Raw genomic sequence first — 8,380 nt, forward strand, 5'->3', positions numbered from 1 at the left:
AATCAGTCACAAGAACGTCGAAACTGAATCACTTGAAAAAAACACGGGGGTGCTTAACTTTTTTCCAGGTGTATAGTTACAAATTAGGGAAGACAGCAGATAGATAACCTTATTAGATTTGTTGTGAATACAAATGTGTAGACCAGTGTTAAATAACACAAAGAAAGGAGTAAGAGTGGTTTTGATGTGGGCATTTCTAGTGTATTTTGTGAAGAAAAATATTTTTCTTTGGCAAACAAACAGACTATAAGTTATTTGAAGAGCCATTATCTGCAAAACCTTTGCTGCCTAGTGGCTAAGCGGTGAGTCTGATGGCTTATGACGGTTAAAAATCGGGTTTCGATACCCGTGGTAGGCAGAGCACAGATAACCCGTTGTCCAGCTTTGCGCTTAACAACAATCTAAATCTCTTACAAAGTCTTATAATTGGGTAAATAATATTGCTCAAGAGATATCTTACAAACAGTTTACAGGTTTGATGCACATCGTCTCGTAAGCCTTTCGGGGGCTCAGTAGTAAACTCGAAGGCTTATAACACTAAAATTCTGGTTCGGACTCAGCAATAAGCACAGCACAGATAGCTCATTGTGTAACTATGCGCTTAATAACAAACAAGAATCTCCTCCTAGTACCAAAGAAGGTTAATGAAAGTTACTCATTTGATGTAATTCTAATCTGGAAGTCGAAGACAAGTAACAGAGAAGACAAATTACGCTGTTCTACAATCCAGCAAATTTTTAAAGTTTAAAAAACATGAAGATAAAGGAAAACATTCAAGGCATTCACGAGTTTTCTCACTAATAGTTCTACGTGTCATGCTGTTAATCAGGACACAAGACCTGACTCGCATTTACGTATAAAACATGTAGTTACTAAAGTAATTTTTGCTATTGGAAAGCAAGGTTTGTACAGTATTATTTAAATTCGAAAATAAGTTTTGTTTTTATGTAAAATGAACAACACTTTTCTGTTCTTAAAACAAATCAAATTTATTTTTGTGTGTGTTGTGACAGAAAGCTGTTTCCTGCCTGTGTTATCGGAGGTGTCTTGTTTTACTTATCACCTAGTGGCGAGCTGTTGAAGATTTACTCTCTTTTCTACTTTATCAGTTTTAGGAGCACAATAAGTGCACGCTCTATTGTTCTAGTCATATTATTAAGTGTGAGTGAACAGTATCCACGTGTTTGGTAAGTTTTTTTTGATGTGTTGGATCAGTGTCATTTTTAAAATCTGAGCGACGAACAACATGGCATATCTAAATATTTGATGAAGTTATTAATGTTAAAGCGTATGAGGCATGGATAGCTTTGATCAGATACCCGCCACGCCCCTTACAACACCATTTGTGCAGTTACGAATAAAGCTTGGAACAGGCCCAATGCAATGTATCCCAGGTCGAAATCTAGGCAAGTTGTGCTAGAGACGTGCGAATAAAATAGTGTTCTCCAATCGTTTTTTGATCTTTATAAAAGAATAGCGTCAAATATGATCGTAAAGAGTTTTTATGGAAACTACTTATCTCGTGTTCACTGCTTGAATTCTCTAGTTCTCCTGTAACACAAAGGTGCAAAGTAGTAAGTTCAATAAAACTAGTGGATATGTCTATAACGGGTAAAACAGGCCCGAGCTAAGATTTTAAAACGATACCAGTGACCATCGATTCATATCTGAGATCACCCAAAATTAATATATAAGACATTTCGTCAAGCCACCTAAGACTGGTAACCAATTAAGAAGTAACAGTTGTAAATAAAATAAGAAGGGGTTGAACGAATAACATTGTAGGTTTTGTTATGTATCCTTCAAAATCAGGAATACAACAACTACGATGTTTTCTAAATCTATTTACCAAACTGGAACACAACGTATGTTTTGAAATGTAATGTCTAAGCAGTGCTAGACAATTTTGCTATTCGTGTCATCGAAGAGCAGGATAAACATAAAAATGTAATGATGTGTTTGTATTTTTTCTGATGTTTTTTCTCTCTTATATCTGCCTCTTTATAATAAAAATGAAACTTTTAGTGACAAATAAAACATGAAAGTAATTAACAAATTAATAAAGAAGTTTCACTTACTAAAACTTACCAAAGCATTAAAAGTTTTAGGTTCAATCAAAACATTTTTTCCAGGAATAATAGCATTTGCTGATTAATAAAGATATTTTTTTATTTAAATAATGTAAAAATTATTATATAGTTAAAGCAAAATGAGCTGTTATATATTTACTGTAATAAGGTATACATTTGACATTACGTAATACAACAATTGTAGGTTGTTATTTAACAACTACACTGTAATTAAGGCATTATAACAGTGAGTTTGTGAATACGTTATTTGTCCGGATAAACCCAAAAAAATGATTAACATGTATGAGAAAAGTGATGGAAGTAAGTGAAAAATATTGGTAATAGAAAATGTGTTTAATTTTGTATTTGAATTAAAAGAGACTGTCACCAGGGGCATAACTGAAATCATCAACAGAAATTAGAAACATGGCCATTATTTAATTTTTTTGTTGACTCGAAATATAAAGTCAAAAAAGTATTCTGTTTTTTCACTCATTATAAATTTTATTTTAATTCAAATACAAAATCACATTTTTTTATAATTATAATATTTTTGACGTGTTTTAAATTTTTGGTTTTAGGTTTGAAATTGTAACGCCTCTGCGAGCCTGATGTTTAAGGATTAAAGTACTGGGAAGGAATTCTCAAAGAGTTAAAAAGATGGAAAATAAAGAAACTATAACTGTTTTAACCCTAAAGATATTTTTATAGAGAACTCGTAAGTTAATCCAATTAAGAAGGAAACGTACCTAAAACATGTAATCCGCCTCCCAGTGGCACAGCGGTATGTCTGTTGACTTACAACGCTAGAAACCTTGTTTCGATACGTGGTGGGCAGAGCACAGATAGCCCATTGTGCAGCTTTGTGCTTAACGTCAAACAAACAACCATGTAATCAAGCCAACTGCAGCGCTCCAAGTGGCAGATTTGATAGAAAGCAGGTGTGCTGCTGCTCAAGCATGCTACGATATATGGAGCCTTTTCATATATTCATACATATAATACGCTCGATATTTACACGAATAAAGGATAACAGAATGAGAGGTATCATCTCCAGTTTTGGTTACACAAATTGCTTATCGATTGCAATAAGTTTTCCTAGTTTTAAACATGAGTATTTGTTTCTTCACAATATTTGTTACCTCTCCCGAAGTTTCCCACTTACTTTACTTTCCCAAAATTACTACCAAAACAGCATGATGATTCAATTTAATATAATAAGATATACATTTACCAACAGATAAAGGGAATGTAAATTTCACAGTACTCTTTCGTGTTGTTGTATACTCAGTGTTGGGGCGGCATCAGTTTCTTTCTTTCTGGTGAGGTGGGCTAGACAAAGGAGTGAGGGGACTGCATCTTGCGGGTACACACTGTGGTGTTTAGAAAATGAAACAAAAATACTTCTGAACTTTTCTTTGTATGGGGGAGGGGGTAAGGCACATTTTGGGGTAGCTTCAGCCCAAGCAATTCCTCCCCATGCTCAGTTTCTGATCATTAAAGGTGTTTCATGTTTGTGAGAATTGAGCAGAAAAACGGCTGAAATATGTTTTCACCCTAGTGATTTTTTTGCATGAAGGTCAGAATGCACACGCCCTAGAAACATCTAATTTTTTACGTTTCTGAAAGATGACCTGGTAAGAAACAGAATCGTAAGATTTTGAAGTTAAAGCATTTGCGAAGTATACTATATACGGTAAGTTTATCAGCTTTGTGTTATATTGAATGCTTTATTGTGCAGCTAATCCCATGTATCAACGAGTTCTCCATTGAATCACTTGTTTGTGTTCATAAGTTTTAATGATGTATTTTATGGGTAACAAACATTTTTGTTTGTACGTTATAAATATATTTAATCTTGTACTGAGTAATATTTAATGTTTTTCTTCGTATAATTACTGCAAACAATTGCAACTGCCTGAATATAACACACTTTCCTGTATTATGCTCAATTGTGATGATAACACATGATTCATATTATGACTCACCACGTACTTAAAATATTTGCTATAAAATCTGGGCATTTATTTTAACTAATACACAATCAAGTATCACCAAATTATAACTCCACTGAGAGTCTCATTTTTAAGTATTAAGGTATTGTTGGAGTAATTCTCAAAAAGTTACAAATATTAATTATTACACCCGTCGATATTATCTCGTATCAAATAACATGTCATGAAGTAAAGACTTGGAAAGTGCTATGAAACTAGCCGTCAGATGGGGCGGTTCAAATTTCATCAAGCTTTAGATATATGGAGTAGGTTGTCTTAGCGATATAGGGACTACCAGCAGAGCAGAAAAGTTAGTACTGCTAATTATAGGAGGTTCTGGAATCTCAGTATTTAAGATGTATCTCCCTTTATTTAATGACTGATACATCGTGAGCAAAGTGACAAGGCACAATTCCACACACAAAATAATATTTAATAACAGTGATTACAATACAATACAATAAACACTAAGGTAAGTGATCAATTCTGTAGGTATAGAACTGATAAAAGATGTGAAGTCTAATAATAAAAAAATAAGCTGTTGTTGGTCAGTTAGTGTGTTTTCCCTTTATAACTAAAAAACAAAAAGCTGAAGACAAAGGCTAATTGAAAACAGCCCAGAAGTTACACTATAGCAAAGTTTAGATCACTAAGTTGGATTTCACCACAACTACTTTATTTCAAAAATACTTCACAATATGAGGACCCTCTAATCACGCTTCACTGTGTACGTGAAGCAGTCTCTACACTGTTCACGTACGGCGAACGTAAACAAACTACTGAGGTACATTCAATAGCTGTAGGGCTTTTGCTCTAAATAAAAGTTAAAAGTAAATGAGTTTTAGAAGTTCTGGTTAAGTAAAACAAAAGAAAATGGTACAACCTGTTATGCAGACATCCAATAGGAAAGCTTTACCAGTTCTCGTTAAACGGGTAATCAGGCACACACAAAATTAATACGAGAACTTTAAGTTTAAGAGTTCTCACGAAAAATTGAAAGTCATACAAAATCTGAGCTCTCCAATATAACATAAACATGGCAGTTAGCCTGATCTTTTTAGCTCACAAAATCTTATGATTTGAATTAGTTATCTTGCTTAAGTAGCGGAAGGTGTACAGACTAAAGTCTTGACGGCCTGCAACTATTATGTGAACCACCGACAAGAATATGTCAGCGTGTTAATTAATTGCCTTGTTATTTCAGTAAAAGAACCTTGCTACTTAGAGAAAACTGAAATTGGTAACCTGCTTCAGCGCCCTACTGTGATCGAAAGGGAAACTACAAAAAACAACATGATTTAAAAAATACTATTTTAAAATAAATATCTAGTACCTCCTGGTACTGCACCACTTTACGGAATTAGTCGCCAGCTATGGTGAATTTTTAAACATGGAGGGTACTTTGTAAATGTGACTGCTTCATATAGCTAAGTTAGCTTCTCTGAATAAAATTTAGTGACTTTCTAAATAGAATATACATTGGTAGTTAGTAGTCCTCCATAAAACGATTGGACAATATTTTCAGGGCCGTACCGATCGCTGATAGTGACCCTGTGCGAGATGTAAATCTTTCGTCCTCAAAAATGTCATAGCATGTGCACATTTCTTGTCTTCAAAGATGCGAGCTTGCGTCCCCTACGGGTCGTCTCTCTGTGCTTTACCCCTGGTATGATCCTGAATATACTCCCGCGGCCTCTTGCTATTTCCATAATGACATCCGTTTTGGTTTGTTTGTTTTGAATTTCGCGCAAAGCTACACGAAGGATATATGCGCTAGCCGTCCCTAATTTAGCAGTGTAAGACTAGAGGGAAGTCGGCTAGTCATCACTATCCGCCGCCAACGAATAGTGGGATTGATCAGCACATTATAACGCCCCCACTGCTGAAAGGGTGTGTATGTTTGGTGAGACGGGGCCGTTTTGGTACTCAGATGCTTCGGTCGTTTTGTTCGCGCTGCTTAACGGTTTAATATCCAGCAAATATATATATATGTAGAAAATTGCAGAAAAATCTGCCAAAAACTATGAGCAACATTTTCCAGATGCCTAGTTTAAAAAAGTAGAATAATTTTTCAGAATTGGTTAAAGTTTGTTCCTGGGAATACAAGCAAAGATAATTATTTGTTTGTTATTAAGAACAAAGCTACACAGTGGAGTATTTGTGCTCTGCATACCATAGGTTTCTAGCGTTGTAAGTCCGCAAACATACCGCCGTGTCGCTGGGGTGGGGGCAAAGATAATTGCAAGTTTTGTAAGACCTGACTAAACCTGAAAAAGTTGATTTATGGTAACATGATATTGATAACGTTTTTTTCCTTTTTAAAACTTGTAGATCTAAAAAAAGGTAATGTAGAGTCTGTTTCTTCTTGTACCTTATATTTTGATGTCTCTCACTATTATTTCACAATATATCATTTCCAAAACTGTAAACATATACCAAGTGACACTTTTTACAACTATAAATACGATGTTCCATTCCTTACTATTCAGTCTAATTATAATAGTGAAGTCATCATACTAAAGGTCATGTCTCCTTTGTGTCTAGGAATTTTGAACTCCCGGTCAAAAGAAAGTTCATTATGACATAATCACAGGTGGAGACGCGTTGATATATGGTGGCGCTCTACATAACACAACTTGAAATTCATGTTTAGATAAGTTCAACAGCACTCTGGTGGGGCACGAGGGAACCACATAACCAAACATCTGCCCGTTTCCCATAGATGATCTTATCGCCCCTAGTAACACACTTTGTAACTATCCGCCCTCTGGCGTCACTCTGTGGAACTATGTCATCACTTGATCTGCCCGGCCTCAAAAGATATTTTCTACTGGACAGCACCCTCTGATCTCCCCCCTCTCTCCTTCATTCCCTGAGGCGTCGAAATCCTTTGGAATCAACATAGATGAGTTAATTACTAGGGATCATGCCGACATAAGAATAAAATAATGAGCTAGTATGCATTAAGAGTTCCCTAAACGTTTCTGAATATAAGATTAAGTTCGGTAAATTTCAGTAACGAAATATGGAAAAACGCACTTATTTAAATTACAAAGAACATATGAAAATGGAGAATTAAATCGTCCATTATATTAGTTCCTCATTTCTGGTTCGCACAGTTTTGTAATAAATAGACAAACTCACCTTTAACACTGAAAATAGTTTAGCCTTCTAATTAAACTGGAATACAGACTTACCCCAAAAGTGTATTTTTGTTTACTTGAATGATGCTTTTGTGGTTAAGGGTGCTTTTTATGCTACTTTAGGATTATTAAGTTTCGATTAGAGGGCTTTTCTGTATTCATGAGATTTCACTGAACTATTTTATTCATTGAACAACAATAAAACAAACAAAAAAGCCAGATAAATTGTCAGTTTCCTTACAATTCGGTTTACTTTCTTCATGTACAGAAACGAAAATATATGGTGTCAATTTTATTCTCAAAAAGAATAAGGACCAACATTTTTAGTTTTCTGTTGAAACTTTATCTCTATGATGGATAGTCATTTTAGCTATAGAGGGTTTCGATAATCAAGTGGTTTGCCGTATTTTGGAGACAGTGAGTGACAACGCACAGTATACAGAACCATTTCTTGATTAAAACCGACACGGTGTTCGTCAGGGCAATACGATCGGGTAACAGCAATAACATAATCTACGTACACAAAACTAGATTACATTTGAGTTTCTTTTCGCCCCGAAAGATTATTTGAAAAGCGGTATGGTGTGTAGGTAAAGATTATTTATTTTTTGTTCTGCTTAAGTCCGCATTGTGTCGACATCCGTGCTTGCCGATAACATCTTCAAAGTCGTTGCAAAGATTGACAGCCGACCCCTGATTGTTGACTAAATATTCCAACAAAGAGCCTTATCTTTCAAGTAAACTTTCACGAGCAATTTTTACACTGATGTTGATCAAGAAAAACCTAAGAAAACGTTAAGTATCTATGGCAACTATGTTTCACAAGGTGTGTGATTTGATTAAGCTACCAGTTAAGTCTTCCGGCACACAGTGAGTGAATAAAATGTACGTACGAGTTCTCCTACGAAGTAACTTATCAACTAAAAGTGTTTTCCTGTTGATTACTCTTCGTGCAGGGAATTGAACTGTACAATGTTGGGAATTGATATAATAAAGTATGCTTATTAACTTTTTGTTTTCGAACCCAAGAAAGGTAAACTCCACTGAAATTATTTATCCATCACAAGTTAAATAATAACTTTTTACCATAATATTTCAATAACTAAATTGTCAAGTAAGAAACCTTCCACCAGTTTTAGGATATATTGTAATATGCATTAACACGTCAGTAATT

Source organism: Limulus polyphemus, unplaced genomic scaffold (genome assembly GCF_000517525.1).
Source record: "Limulus polyphemus unplaced genomic scaffold, Limulus_polyphemus-2.1.2 Scaffold881, whole genome shotgun sequence".
Lineage (NCBI taxonomy): Eukaryota > Metazoa > Arthropoda > Merostomata > Xiphosura > Limulidae > Limulus > Limulus polyphemus.